This window comes from Pseudophryne corroboree, chromosome 5, assembly GCF_028390025.1.
Source record: "Pseudophryne corroboree isolate aPseCor3 chromosome 5, aPseCor3.hap2, whole genome shotgun sequence".
In the NCBI taxonomy this organism is placed as follows: domain Eukaryota; kingdom Metazoa; phylum Chordata; class Amphibia; order Anura; family Myobatrachidae; genus Pseudophryne; species Pseudophryne corroboree.
Genome location: NC_086448.1, coordinates 132,611,905 through 132,627,285, shown reverse-complemented (window position 1 = coordinate 132,627,285; position 15,381 = coordinate 132,611,905). Strand labels below are relative to the sequence as shown.

At 45.3% G+C, this 15,381-nt stretch overlaps 1 long non-coding RNA gene across 1 annotated transcript in view; it reads right to left on the bottom strand.

The window, feature by feature from the left end:
- Window positions 1–1,124: 1,124 nt before the first annotated feature.
- LOC134927374 (uncharacterized) overlaps window positions 1,125–15,381 on the bottom strand; it is a 194,852-nt gene continuing 180,595 nt past the window's right edge. Inside the window, exon 3 of the long non-coding RNA XR_010177624.1 lies at window positions 1,125–1,426. This is a non-coding gene — a long non-coding RNA (uncharacterized LOC134927374). The remainder of the gene's footprint in view (window positions 1,427–15,381) is intronic.

The window sequence follows — 15,381 nt, the reverse complement described above, 5'->3', positions numbered from 1 at the left end:
TGGTAGCATAGCTTGCTGTGATGTGAGCATCAGGATTGTACCTGGAGCAAGCACATAGTGATAGCTGTGGATAATAACAACTTGAATATGGCATACATTGCTGATGAGTGTTCAGAATGAAATATCATGATCACCCGCTGGAATATGAATGTTATTTGTAATTGAGATGATATATGCTGGGCACTGATAGTGGTGTGGTTCCCCTGTTTGTGAGCCACGGGATTGTACCGGTGGTCCACTTACAACGGGTTACCATGGTAACCGCTAATATGAATTTTCAGCAGCAGGAGCCAGTACCGCCCCCGGACGTGAGTTAGGTGATGACTCACGCAGGAAGGACGGGCGAGCGGTTTGTTTATCTTTTTGTCACCTAGGAGACGCTGGTACAGGAAGTAACCTGTTTGGCCGGGGTCGGCGCATGCGCAATGTGCTGGAACGCACGCTGGCTTGACGAGGGGCATGTTCAGAGCACCTGTGGGATGGGCAGGTGTGAATTAGGGTAATTGAATTACCTTTGTTCATATGGTATATAGGACTTGTTCCCAGAGAGGTGTGTGTGGATGGCAGTGGCAACGGGGTGATCTGTGCTTGGATGCAGGAGTCTTTGACTGTCACTAGATGACCGAGGTCGACAACGGATAAGTTTGACTTTCTATCATACGGATAAGTTTGACTTTCTATCATATATTTCTAAAGTGCTGCATTGATGTTGAAAATCTCTTGGATTGGAGAGAAGCGTTTTTGCTTTTTTGGCTTAAAAATTTATGGATATGTAAGCATTTTTCCTTCACCATTGCCATTTGATATGGTTTTTTTTTTAAAGTGTCTTTTTTGGAAATAATAAACTTTCATATATTAATCAAGAAGCTTGAGTGCCCTTTGACTACAAAGTATATATATATATATATACTGTGTATGTATGTATGTATGTATGTATGTATGTATGTATGTATATGTATATATATATATATATATATATATATATATATATATATATATATATATATATATATATACATACAAATAGGCAGGCTGCCGCCTGTGTAAAAAACACGGCACTCCAGGATTTAGAAAAAGACATACTGTATAGTGTATTTAACACAGTGGTCCAAAATACATACTGGTCAGCTCACATAACTTTTTAGAAATCCTTGACAGGTCTACGTTTCTGGGACATATCAGACCCCTTCTTCAGGACCAAGGAGTAGGAGCCACAAAATAACAGCAGGAAGTCACATAATAAAGCCACTGAAACCAAATAATGTGTGCTGCTTACTTTATAGCCCCACACCATGGTGAGGCCTGTCCCGGAGTGCAGGGGCGGAAGTGCTCTGGTGGCCGGAAGTCGCGGTCGCGCTGACGTCATCACGGCGCCGCCCGGGTGTTTCCACGGCAACCCGAGCCGCTGCCTGACACTGAGCACAGGCTAGGAAATAAAGCAAAAAGTAAAGCCCAAACATGCCTCCAGTTCTATTATTAAGCATAAATTATTAATTAAATTTAAATACAACATGGCGATCATGCTTAATGAATGTTGGTGCTATAAAGGCACTGCTAGGTGTACACTGTGTACGATCTGAGTAATTACTCTCAGAGAGCGTGCTAACATGTAGGGATAATTTATAATATATTTACTTATAAGCACTTAGATTGTCATGCATAATAAACAACATAATGATAAAGGACCACTGTGTTGAATACACTGTGGGCGGGATTCAATTCTTTTCACCCCTTTAAGTGGGTATACACTGGAAGATATATCTGCCGATCAATTGATCGGCAGATATATCTATGGACGATCCGTTGAGCATACACACTTCCCGATCCGTCGGGGACTGACGTCAGGAACTGGGCGGGCGTGTGTACACGCCCGCCCAGTTCAGCTGTCAATCACCGCCGGCCGCCGCAGCATGTGTACTGGCGGTCGGCCAACCGTCCCGTACACACACAGCGATGCGCCAATATATCGGTAGATATATTGGCCGTCGGCTGTGCTGCGGTGCCAACGCGATACGTCTGTGAACGACGGAGTTCACAGACGTATCGGCCGTACACACTGGCCGACGGTCCCGCGATATATCGGCCGTTCAAGAGAACGGGCGATATATCGGCCAGTGTGTATGGGCCTTTACACACCCGTTCTGTTTCTGCCTTCAGGGACATTGTATCATTATTTCAGCTCACTACCCCCGGAGTAGCGAGGCACCCAACCCTTTACACAGCTAAACCTGATTACTATGGGTGCAATATGCGCGATAACGGAGATCATTTTAGAAAGGAAATTGGGCATGATATATCATTTGTATCTCACCCTATATGTCTTTTTCTAAATCCTGGAGTGCCGTGCTTTTTAGACAGACGGCAGCCTGCCTATTTAAATGTAACAAGGGCACACATGTAGTTGGCTGGTATATATTATTGGAGTGCTGGTTTGTGGGACTATAAATATATATATATATATATATATATATATATATATATATATATATATATATATACCATTTTGTTAAAAAATCATTGCAGACTGTGGTGAGGGTGCCAGGACCCATGAGGGACTCACCACAGTGTGAGTCTATCATGTCTGTAGGCACTAGCGTATACATAATGGGTGCAGTGTATGTGGTACACACAGGCCCTTGGGGTGCGGGGGGCACACACTGCACCAAATTATTTCGATACTTTCCCCTCACGCTCGTCGCCAGGCATTGGTATAACTTGGAGAGACCTGTACTTTATAGAATAAGAGATATAACATCCAGTGAACTCTAGATGGCAGTCAAGCCACACAGAAATGTTCCTGTTACAGCAATGTGAAGTCTCTGGTAAGATTTGCTTTCCAGTAACTAACTTACTGCCCGTATATTTTAAGCATTGAGCTGTGTATCTTAAAAAACTGTTCCTCCTAAATATGCTTGAGATGTGGGAGGGATGTGGTGTAGTAGATCTACATTCATTTGGTCTACCACCGGTTTTCTGGGGAATGAGGACATACAAGAGAAGGTTGTATATTCTTGGTACATTTTCAGAGTGTACCCGCAAATATGAATGTATGTTCAGGGGACTGAAGCTGATATTGGAGGTTATCTGCTGTTGTCCCCCGTTTTCAATTGCAAAAGCAGCCCCCATAGGTTTTGAGAATGCTGATTTATATACAGGAATGAAAATCTATACCTTATACACACTTTAAATACACTTTACCATGGAGCCGCTGCGGCTGATAAACTTAATACACACTCTACGCACCTTTTACGCTGTTAGCGTACAGAGTCCCGTACCGTGTACGGACTTTGCGTACAAACGCTGCGCTATTGGTACAAAGTACACACAGCGCGTACACACCCAATGAATACACTTTAAACCTTATGCAGCAATGCAGTGCGATGCTATTACACTTTAAACCTTAGCAGGGAAAGAAAGACACAACACCAGTCTGTAGTTAAACCACTGGGTTCCGACACCACAGCGTATTATTGCTGAAAGGGGGTTACAATATAAACAATACAACAGAATAATGGCTACATTCAATGGTACATACGTGAGTGGATTCGCCGTGCTACCCGGTCCGGTCCTCGGTCATCTAATAGATAACTTTGTGAGTCTTGTGTCTGACCAGGCCTGCTGCAGGCTCTCATTATACAATTCATCCAAAACATAACACAATGGATACTGTAATCTCTTTGTCCATTGGACACAGGGATGGTCATTTACAGTACAGGAGAGGTCATAGGTCGGTTTGAATAGGTGGGCGATGTCTGTTCCAACTGCTCTTGTGGGTGGTCTCCTCTGGATTCCCGCCGCATACATAATGTACAGTAAATACAGTTTATATCTATATTCTGCTCCTGCACATAACTATCCGCAGGAACATGCGATCTTCCTCAAACCAACACCGGCATGTTACCCTTGAAATACCCTACAGCTGGATACCAAACACCACCTTATAACCTTTTTTTGTCCCCTCCTATCCTGTAAAGGTGAATCCCTTTGTTCTGTTACCATTTAAACTGCTGTTACTTTCTGATGTGCAGGGAGACTATGTGTACATTGTGCACTATTTGGATTAAATATGTAATGTGTTTTGATAGCCTTCCATGCGTTCACAAACTCTACCGTAAATACTCATACCATGCTCTAATGCGCAGGACCGTGGGAGCGACCATGCGCAAATTGCGGATATGCGCACGTACTGCAGAACAAGTACATGCGCGGAGGCCACCAGTGTGTAGTTTGTACGTGATGTGTGTACTGCAATATTTTTCGACTTTGACAGTCCTCCCTTTGGCAGTCACCAATAGCTGCCACTATCTAATCACTAAACAGAAAAATATCTATACAATATCTACAGAATCTTTGATGATCGGGGAGAGTTGGAGGTGGGAAATATATGACCTAGTGGGATAGTAAAAAGCATGTATGTATGAATCCATGTCGGAGGGGCATGTATCATCGTGCCGTATATGTTCTAAATAAGCTTCGAGGTACTGCGAAGTATACATTAAATCCTTCTCATCCCGTACAAAGGGTCTGTAAATGGGCCAACAAACACTACCGAGCTCTTTTGGCTTCTTGTTCCAACAAATGGGGTGCACATTTAGTTGATGATACATGGAGGGGGAACATATGTGAGTGCTAGTATATGTGGATATCACCTGTCGACTATGTGTGCTGTTAACTGGAGGTTGCAGAGATGAAGATAAGACACATATCTAAAATACATTCACATAAACATTTTTGGGTAGGGCTGATGTCTTTTCCGGATGGATGTATCTGGGCAGAGGGGGAAACAAAAGAAAAACAGGTGAAAGAAACAGGCCATGAAATTCATTTGCAATCCTTATCATAACACTGTCTCTATGGATGGGTCATAAATTAAATCTGCTGCTATAACAGCGCCCTCGCTCCTTAGACTTATCAACTTTGTGCCGTGCTTGCGCCGCATCAGAATTCGAACACACCTAAATATCGAACCAATAATTATGACAACTCCCAGGATACAAAGGAGAAACTTCCCTACACTCATAATAACATTTTGAGCCCACTCTCCTAAACCTGAGAACCAATTTCGTGGGTTTAACCATGAGACCCAGCTGGTCAGTTCATTACTCACAGTCGCTAAGGTAAGGTTGTGCTTCCTCCTGAACTCCCACTTCAACTGCAAGATATCGTCCATCTTTTGATCGATGATCTCCGTGGGGTCGTCAGTACTGTTCGTAATATACGTACAGCACTTCACACCATATTGAGTTGCCAGAGTAACACAGTACCCACCTGTCACGGCTGTGATATAATTAAGGACCATTCTGTGCTGAATCAGTTCCTGCTTGTAAGCTTGTAACTCCCTTCCCGTATACCTGAAGGTGTCGTCATACATCTCAGTGATATTATCTATTAAGTTCACTAGCGCATGGATATACCTATAATTTATAATTCCTCTGGCAGTATGGGTGATGTCTAATGCGAGAAGGAATTGAATCCCGGTGGATTCGTGGATCAAATCAGAGGCTGCGTGCTCTGTCCTATCTATGAGGTGTCTCTTGATGATGTGTTCATGGTGAGTATGAGTATAAGGAGCCTGAGCACTGCGGTGAACGTCTTTCATCTTATCATGGGTTATGGTCATGACCTCTGGCAGTACTCTCCCAATATAACACAATCCCTCTGAGCTCGGGGCAAGCCACTTGTACGCCTTCCTCCCACATATGAAATAGGCATCATCTGGTAGAACATAGGGAACAAAATATAACATCACCATATTACAAACTTTCCAAGTTAAGAAACCAATCCCTAGTTCTCCCATCTGCTCAGTACAAGTATCGGGCTGGATGATATGAGCACAATACCCTGGCGATACTTTTCCAACCCACATGGTCTTGCTTCCACGAGTATACCTATACCGAAAATACCTCCCACTGTTGGCTATTTGGCATACAAGTTCAGAGTCTATGGGTATCCTATCAGCTCTGTGTGAAAAGGTCATTATCTGGTTATTCCACGTCACTTCCCAATTTCCCGGTTTTCGGTAATTGGAAATATTAAAACACAATAAGGACCTGTCTACATGACACTGGTGGAGCTTCAAACTAGGGGGCCTAGAGATATTGAATTTCTTGTCCACCGGTCTCCCACCCCGTAATTTGAGTACCTCATCTATTGCTAAAGGGTACGGTACTAATCCTGACTTGCTCTGAGCTTGAGGTACCTGTGAGCACACCCAGCATTCGGTCTGGTTTAAGACCTTACCCACTAGTGAGTGGTAATCACTCAACAGATGACGGTCCATGTTGATATTAAGGTTGGACTGACATCTCTGGATGCACCCATCCTCAACTATATTCTCACAATTCCTACAAATACAATATTCATCAGACAATAACCCCTCACAGTGCCTCCGAGCTCCCTGACTACCAGAGCGCTTACTGATGCCAGCCTTTACTAAAGTGATGTGCTGATCCTGAGATCCTACAAATTCATACTTGCCATTAGAACCCATTCCAGATCCCTGCTCGACCTCTCTGGGACCCTCACCAAATCACACTGTCCTTATCAAAACCAGAATTACTAACAGAACCCGAATCGCAGTCTCTTGTGATCGATCCATTTCGTTAGGGGAAAGGAGGAAAATAAGAAGGAGAAAAGAAAATAAGATTTTACTCACCGGTAAATCTATTTCTCGTAGTCCGTAGTGGATGCTGGGAACTCCGTAAGGACCATGGGGAATAGATGGGCTCCGCAGGAGACTGGGCACTCTAAAAGAAAGATTAGGTACTATCTGGTGTGCACTGGCTCCTCCCTCTATGCCCCTCCTCCAGACCTCAGTTAGGATACTGTGCCCGGAAGAGCTGACACAATAAGGAAGGATTTTGAATCCCGGGTAAGACTCACACCAGCCACACCAATCACACCGTACAACTCGCGATACTATACCCAGTTAACAGTATGAAATACAACTGAGCCTCGCAACAGATGGCTCAACAATAACCCTTTAGTTAGGCAATAACTATATACAAGTATTGCAGACAATCCGCACTTGGGATGGGCGCCCAGCATCCACTACGGACTACGAGAAATAGATTTACCGGTGAGTAAAATCTTATTTTCTCTGATGTCCTAGTGGATGCTGGGAACTCCGTAAGGACCATGGGGATTATACCAAAGCTCCCAAACGGGCGGGAGAGTGCGGATGACTCTGCAGCACCGAATGAGAGAACTCAAGGTCCTCCTCAGCCAGGGTATCAAATTTGTATTATTTAGCAAACGTGTTTGCCCCTGACCGAGTTGCAGCTCGGCAAAGTTGTAAAGCCGAGACCCCTCGGGCAGCCGCCCAAGAAGAGCCCACTTTCCTCGTGGAATGAGCTTTTACTGATTTAGGATGCGGCAATCCAGCCGCAGAATGCGCCAGCTGAATTGTGCTACAAATCCAGCGAGCAATAGTCTGCTTAGAAGCAGGAGCACCTAGTTTGTTGGGTGCATACAGGATAAAAAGCGAGTCAGTTTTCCTGACTCCAGCCGTCCTGGAAACATAAATTTTCAAGGCCCTGACTACGTCCAGTAACTTGGAATCTTCCAAGTCCCTAGTAGCCGCAGGCACTACAATAGGTTGGTTCAAGAGAAAAGCTGATACCACCTTAGGGAGAAACTGGGGACGAGTCCTCAATTCTGCCCTATCCATATGGAAAATCAGATAAGGGCTTTTACATGACAAAGCCGCCAATTCTGACACACGCCTGGCCGAAGCCAAGGCCAATAACATGACCACTTTCCACGTGAGATATTTCAGATCCACAGTTTTAAGTGGCACAAACCAATGTGATTTCAGGAAACTCAACACCATGTTGAGATCCCAAGGTGCCACAGGAGGCACAAAAGGGGGCTGAATATGTAGCACTCCCTTTACAAATGTCTGAACTTCAGGCATTGAAGCCAGTTCTTTCTGGAAGAAAATCGACAGAGCCGAAATCTGGACCTTAATGGAACCCAATTTTAGGCCCATAGTCACTCCCGACTGTAGGAAGTGCAGAAAACGACCCAGCTGAAATTCCTCTGTAGGGGCCTTCCTGGCCTCACACCACGCAACATATTTTCGCCAAATACGGTGATAATGGTTTGCGGTTACTTCTTTCCTGGCTTTTATCAGCGTAGGAATGACTTCCTCCGGAATGCCCTTTTCCTTTAGGATCCGGAATTCAACCGCCATGCCGTCAAACGCAGCCGCGGTAAGTCTTGGGACAGGGCCCCTGCTGTAGCAGATCCTGTCTGAGCGGTAGAGGCCATGGGTCCTCTGATATCATTTCTTGAAGTTCTGGGTACCAAGCTCTTCTTGGCCAATCCGGAACCACGAGTATCGTTCTTACTCCTCGCCTTCTTATTATTCTCAGTACCTTTGGTATGAGAGGCAGAGGAGGGAACACATAAACCGACTGGTACACCCACGGTGTCACTAGAGCGTCCACAGCTATCGCCTTGTTATGCACACCAGTGCCTGCAGGAATGTACTGGTGTTTGAACTGTTATACACACCAGTGCCTGCAGGAATGTACTGGTGTCTGAACAGAGAGGGATGCAAAACAAATGAACTCACAGACAGACTGGGAAATATGACATAACGTACACAGAAGGTGATAGGGTAACAAAACCAACACAGAGTGAACAGAGAAGCCCAGAGGCTAAGAAACTGGGTGTCTCCCTAGTATTAGAAATGCTCAGATGGAAAAAGCAAGATGTTGTGTTTTAATACGTAGAGAACCCGAAATGCTGTTGCTAAGGGCAACAGCAAAACCCTAAAGGGTTACCAACGGGTGTGGCAGTAAACTCCTTGGTCAGAGATGGAATAATAGACACAAGGAGAGTCTCCACAATCCTAATTCTCACTTGCAGGGCCCAGGTTCAGCTTACTGCCACTAAACTGACAAATGGACGCCCTGCACAGTGAGAGAGGATTATGCAGGCAGGTCTGAAAGTACAGCCACAAACCTGCTGGGTTCACAGAATAGCAAAAGAACCTCAGCAGGCTAAACGACTGACTCCAGTCTTACTGCTAGGTCTGGATTGGCAGAGTGTAGTACCAAATGCCCAGGCCTATTTGCAGTAAGCAACAACAAAATACAAAGCTACACAGTACTGGCTAACTTTCAGGAACTGACTAACCAACAAAGATTCAGCAGCATCTGCTTAACCTGAGAAGAGGCCTTATAAAGCAGGTGCTGTCCACGCCCCCCTCAGACCTCACAGACTGTGAGCACAAAAACCAGCACCGGATCCCATGCCTGTAACCACTGCACAGCAAAAGACCCGAACCGGAGTATCAGCTGCGCTCAGGTTACTCCGCTAGCACTTGTCTCCCGGTTGCCATGACGACGTGGCAGCACAGGGCAGGAGACCCTAACAGTACCCCCCCTCTGACGAGGGGTCAAAGAACCCCTACCACCGGGTTTATCGGGGAACTGCGAGAAGAAAGAGCGTATCAGTCTGGGGGCATGAAGATCACAACTGCGCACCCACGACCGCTCCTCCGGGCCATACCCCTTCCAGTGCACCAAAAATGACAGCCGACCCCGAACCATCTTGGAGTCAAGAATCCTTTCAACAACAAACTCCCTCTGGCCACGTATCAGAAGAGGGGAAGGTCTTCCTCTGGAAGAAGGATTACTAATCGCCCGTTTTAAAAGGGAACAATGAAATGTTTTATTGATACCCAAAGAACGGGGCAGATCTAACTGAAATGCCACCGGATTGATAACCCTGGTGATCTTATAAGGGCCGATGAACCGGGGGCCTAACTTATGAGATGGCTGTTTCAACTTCAAATTCTTGGTAGACAACCAGACGAAGTCTCCTAATTTGAAGCTGCAGGGTCTTTTCCGCTTATCAAAAACCCTTTTGGTCACTAATGACACAGACACAAGGGCTTTCTTCACTTTCCTCCAAATACCTCTAAGGACCGAAACGACAGAGGAACCACCAGGCGTGGAGTCCAGGGGGTCAAAAGAATTGGCCTTAGGATGATGCCCATACACACAAAGGAAGGGAGAGATCCCTGTAGCAGAGTGAGCCGCGTTGTTATAGGCAAACTCCGCCATTGACAGATGAGCAACCCAGTCAGTCTGACACTTGGAGACATAACACCTGAGGAACTGCTCCAAGGTCTGGTTCACCCTTTCAGTCTGCCCATTAGACTGCGGATGGTAGCCTGACGACAAGCTGACAGAAATCTGGAGATCGGAACAAAATGCCCTCCAGAATTTGGCCACAAACTGGGATCCGCGGTCAGAGACCACATCAAGTGGCAACCCGTGGAGGCGCACAACATGCAGCATAAATAATTCAGACAGGCGTCTGGCAGATGGCAGCCCAACCAGTGGAACGAAGTGCGCCATCTTCGAAAACCTGTCAACGACAACCCAGATGGCTGTCATCCCAGAGGATTTGGGCAAGTCCACAACAAAATCCATTGAAATGTGGGTCCATGGCTTAGATGGAATAGAGAGTGGATGTAATGGGCCAACAGGAACCCCTCTAGGAGTCTTATTTCGGGCACAGATGTCACATGCCCGAACCCACTGATCCACATCCTTAGCCACCGAGGGCCACCACACCGCCCTAGATAGCAACTCCCGAGTTCTGGCAATACCCGGGTGACCTGCCGACTTCTTGGCATGGAATTCCAGGAACACTCGCTGTCTTAACCTAGGAGGCACAAACAAAAGACCTACCGGAAGGTCTGGAGGAGCCTGCTCCTGTGCTCTAAGGACTAATGACAAGAGGTCCTGGGTAATGCCCACTTTAATACATGATGGGGACACAATGGGCAACGGCTCCTCGGTGGTCTCCTGGATTGGAGCAAAACTCCGCGAGAGCGCATCAGCCTTGATGTTTTTTGACCCAGGGCGATATGTTATCAAAAAATTAAAGCGAGCAAAAAACAAAGCCCATCGTGCCTGCCTGGCATTGAGACGCTTCGCTGACTCTAAATATGCCAAATTCTTATGGTCGGTGAGAATTGAGATCACAAACTTAGCCCCCTCAAGCCAGTGTCTCCACTTCTCGAGTGCATCCTTAATAGCCAACAATTCCCGGTTACCCACGTCATAATTTATCTCGGCAGGCGAAAATTTACGGGAAAAGTAAGCACAGGGATGAAGGCGATTATCAGACACTCCCATCTGAGAGAGCACTGCCCCAATACCCATCTCAGAGGCATCCACCTCCACCACAAAAGGACGCTCTGGATCTGGATGTCGCAGCACCTTGGCCGAGGCAAATGCCCTTTTGAGACGGGCAAAAGCCGCTTTGGCCTCACGAGACCAGTGAGCAACATCCGCCCCTTTCTTAGCGAGTGCCACCAAGGGCGCCACTATAGACGAAAATCCAGCGATAAATCGTCTATAAAAATTTGCAAAGCCCAGGAAACGCTGAAGCGCCTTCAAACTAGTGGGCTGCACCCAATCCAGGACTGCCTGTACCTTGGAACCCTCCATTTGGAAACCTTCTGGGGAGATAATATATCCTAGAAATGCGATTTGCTGAACTTCAAATTCGCACTTCTCCAGCTTCGCCCCAAGCCGGTGGTCTCTGAGTTTCTGGAGGACTAAGCGTACATGCTTCCGATGTTCCTCCAGGGAATGGGAGAAGATTAGGATGTCATCTAAGTATACAACTAAGAATCTATCCAAATATTCCCTGAGCACATCGTTCATGAAATCCTGGAAGACTGCGGGGGCATTACAGAGCCCAAAAGGCATCACCAAATATTCATAATGCCCTGAGTGGGTATTAAAGGCAGTCTTCCATTCATCCCCCTCTCTTATTCGGATTAGATTGTACGCACCGCGTAGGTCAATCTTAGAAAAAATGGTGGCAGTACGAAGCTGGTCAAACAAGACCGAAATGAGAGGCAGTGGGTATGAGTTTTTAATCGTGATACGGTTCAATTCCCTGAAGTCGATGCAGGGTCGCAATGAACCGTCCTTTTTACCCACGAAGAAGAACCCCGACCCAACTGGAGACTGTGAAGGTCTGATAAATCCTTTAGCCAAGTTCTCCTGAATGTACTCTGCCATAGCCTGAGTCTCAGGACGTGACAGGGAGTACAACCTGCTCTTGGGAAGCTTAGCATTCGGCAACAAATCAATGGCACAGTCATAGGGGCGATGGGGAGGTAGTACCTCTGCAACTTTTTTGGAGAACACGTCCGCAAAATCTGCATAACACCCTGGCAATCCTGGCAAACTTAGCTGCGAGAGCCTGACTGGAAGGCTTAAGCAACTCCTGAAACAATCAGTACCCCAACTAAGAATCTCCCCAGAGACCCAGTCAAATTGAGGATTGTGGGCCCTTAACCAGGGTAACCCCAACACCAATGGGGCAAAAGTACAGACAGTCACATAAAAGGACAATTTTTCAGAGTGTGTGGCTCCAATAAACAAAGAAATCTGGCTAGTGCAAGAGGTAATTTTACCCTGGGATAATGGTTCCCCGTTTAACCCACAAATCTCAATTTCCGACGCCAAGGATACTAAGGAAACAGAGTGTTTCAGGGCGAATTGGCGGTCCATAAAAACCCCGTCGGCCCCACTGTCCACAAAGGCCTCAGTCTTGACAGTTTGACCGAGGATCTTCAAGGTCACCGGAATGATAAAAGTCTTCTTGGGAAATTCTGACTTCTGGCCTGACAGGATATTTCCCATCACCCTCAGGCCCTGAAGTTTTCCGGCTTTTCTGGGCATGATACTACCACATGACCCTTATTCCCACAGTACAAACACAACCCCTGCTGTCTCCTCCGCGTCTTCTCACGCGAGGAGAGGCGGGTAGCCCCAATCTGCATAGGCTCCTCGGAAAATTCCTCAGAGTCCGAGGTTCCCTTGGGAAAGAAGGAAACCTCGGTCTCCCTTTCAAGCCTACGCTCTCTCAGCCGTCTATCCACCCGGATGGATAACTGCATGAGCTGATCCAAGCTATCAGGCAAGGGATATTGTACCAGTTGGTCTTTTATCTGGTTAGAAAGACCTCTTCGGTACTGGTAAGAGCAAAAAATTGGAAGATTCCTTAGCACTGGCGCTATAGTAAGCTGCCCTAGGTATCTACCTCCCAAAGGTGTCACCAAAACACCTAGAAAATACAATATGCAATACAAATAGGAGATATACAACCCTGGGCGCTTTTAAGTTCATATATATGAGAATACGTTCCTTCTCTTTGTTATAAGGTGTCTTTGTGCTTCCCTTTTACTTCACTCTGCGCTTCATTCCACTCAAAGTGATGCGGTGTATAATCAGAGTTTTGGATATGAAGAAAGAGAAAAAACATATATAGTGTAATACAGTCTTTATGCAAACTTCTGTATATATGAAACAGGGTTCAATAGATGGAGCGTACCACACTCACTATAGACATAAGGGAGGTCAAACTCATAAAGGTATCTTTAACCAAAAGAAGGTAGGCGTACCCCACTCACACTGTCACTGGAGATTAGGAAGCACATCAAGGTATCTTTCACGTTTGTCCCCTTATATCTCCTCCAGTTGTCCCAGTACCAATGTTGGACTCATTCATAGGAAAAAGATAAAAATATCCAATGTGTAGTATCACCAGGCATACACTATTTTTTTTAAAAACAATGTTTCCTAAAAATTATGCGTACTTTTAATCAAATTTTAATCCGCCACTGTATGATGACAGTGGCAAACGTACCCGACTTACTATAAATCGGAAAGGAACAAGCACATCAAGGTATCTTTAAAATTCTTTAGATTATAATCACAATCTGCGTACCCCAACTCACAGTGTTGTTTCTGTTATAAGCACATCATGGTATCTTTTCCCTTGGTGCCTTCACCCGAAAGGTTCTTTAGCAATTTTTTCTCAAGGAAAGTATTATATCCACCAGAAGGACAGAAGGAGTGTGAACAGCCAGCTTTTCTCCCACACCACCCCCAATACATATTTGCTGACTCTGGTAAGAAGGCGACTTTTTTTGATTATTAGTATTGCTTTCTAACTATTCCAGAGATCAGCTGGGGTGTGTATGGTAATTTTTATTTTATTTTTTTACTTCATTTTATCTGTGGTGTATTTTTATTGCAATTTTTTCACCTGTGGAATTGTTTTGGATTGCACCCTGTGTTTTAAATTGTCGGATCCTCCCAGATTGTGGGACCCCTTTTGTGCAATAAAATTTTGCTATTTTTTACTCGACTGGTGGATATAATACTTTCCTTGAGAAAAAATTGCTAAAGAACCTTTCGGGTGAAGGCACCAAGGGAAAAGATACCATGATGTGCTTATAACAGAAACAACACTGTGAGTTGGGGTACGCAGATTGTGATTATAATCTAAAGAATTTTAAAGATACCTTGATGTGCTTGTTCCTTTCCGATTTATAGTAAGTCGGGTACGTTTGCCACTGTCATCATACAGTGGCGGATTAAAATTTGATTAAAAGTACGCATAATTTTTAGGAAACATTATTTTTTAAAAAAATAGTGTATGCCTGGTGATACTACACATTGGATATTTTTATCTTTTTCCTATGAATGAGTCCAACATTGGTACTGGGACAACTGGAGGAGATATAAGGGGACAAACGTGAAAGATACCTTGATGTGCTTCCTAATCTCCAGTGACAGTGTGAGTGGGGTACGCCTACCTTCTTTTGGTTAAAGATACCTTTATGAGTTTGACCTCCCTTATGTCTATAGTGAGTGTGGTACGCTCCATCTATTGAACCCTGTTTCATATATACAGAAGTTTGCATAAAGACTGTATTACACTATATATGTTTTTTCTCTTTCTTCATATCCAAAACTCTGATTATACACCGCATCACTTTGAGTGGAATGAAGCGCAGAGTGAAGTAAAAGGGAAGCACGAAGACACCTCATAACAAAGAGAAGGAACGTATTCTCATATATATGAACTTAAAAGCGCCCAGGGTTGTATATCTCCTATTTGTATTGCATATTGTCTCTTCGGTACTGGTGTCTCAGGGCTGGGTCATTCCACTGGGTATCATGGGCCAACCTCCGAAACTCCGTACAGTAAACCTCAACTGGCCTTCGCCCTTGCTTAAGGATCGAAATCTGAGCCTCGGCTGAGGCCGTCTTGTCAGGGTCATCATACAACATGCCCAGTGCCGTAAAAAAAGCATCAACACTTTTAAGCGACGGACAGTCAGGCTGCAACCCATATGCCCAGACCTGTGGGTCTCCTTGTAGCAAGGAAATCACTATGCCCACCCGCTGAATCTCTGACCCAGAAGACTGAGGCCTAAGCTGGAAATATAACTTGCAGCTCTCCTTGAAACAAAAGAACTGCGAGCGATCTCCAGAAAAACGATCTGGAAGATTTACTTTCGGCTCCTTAACCCCTGAAGGTGCTGCTGCT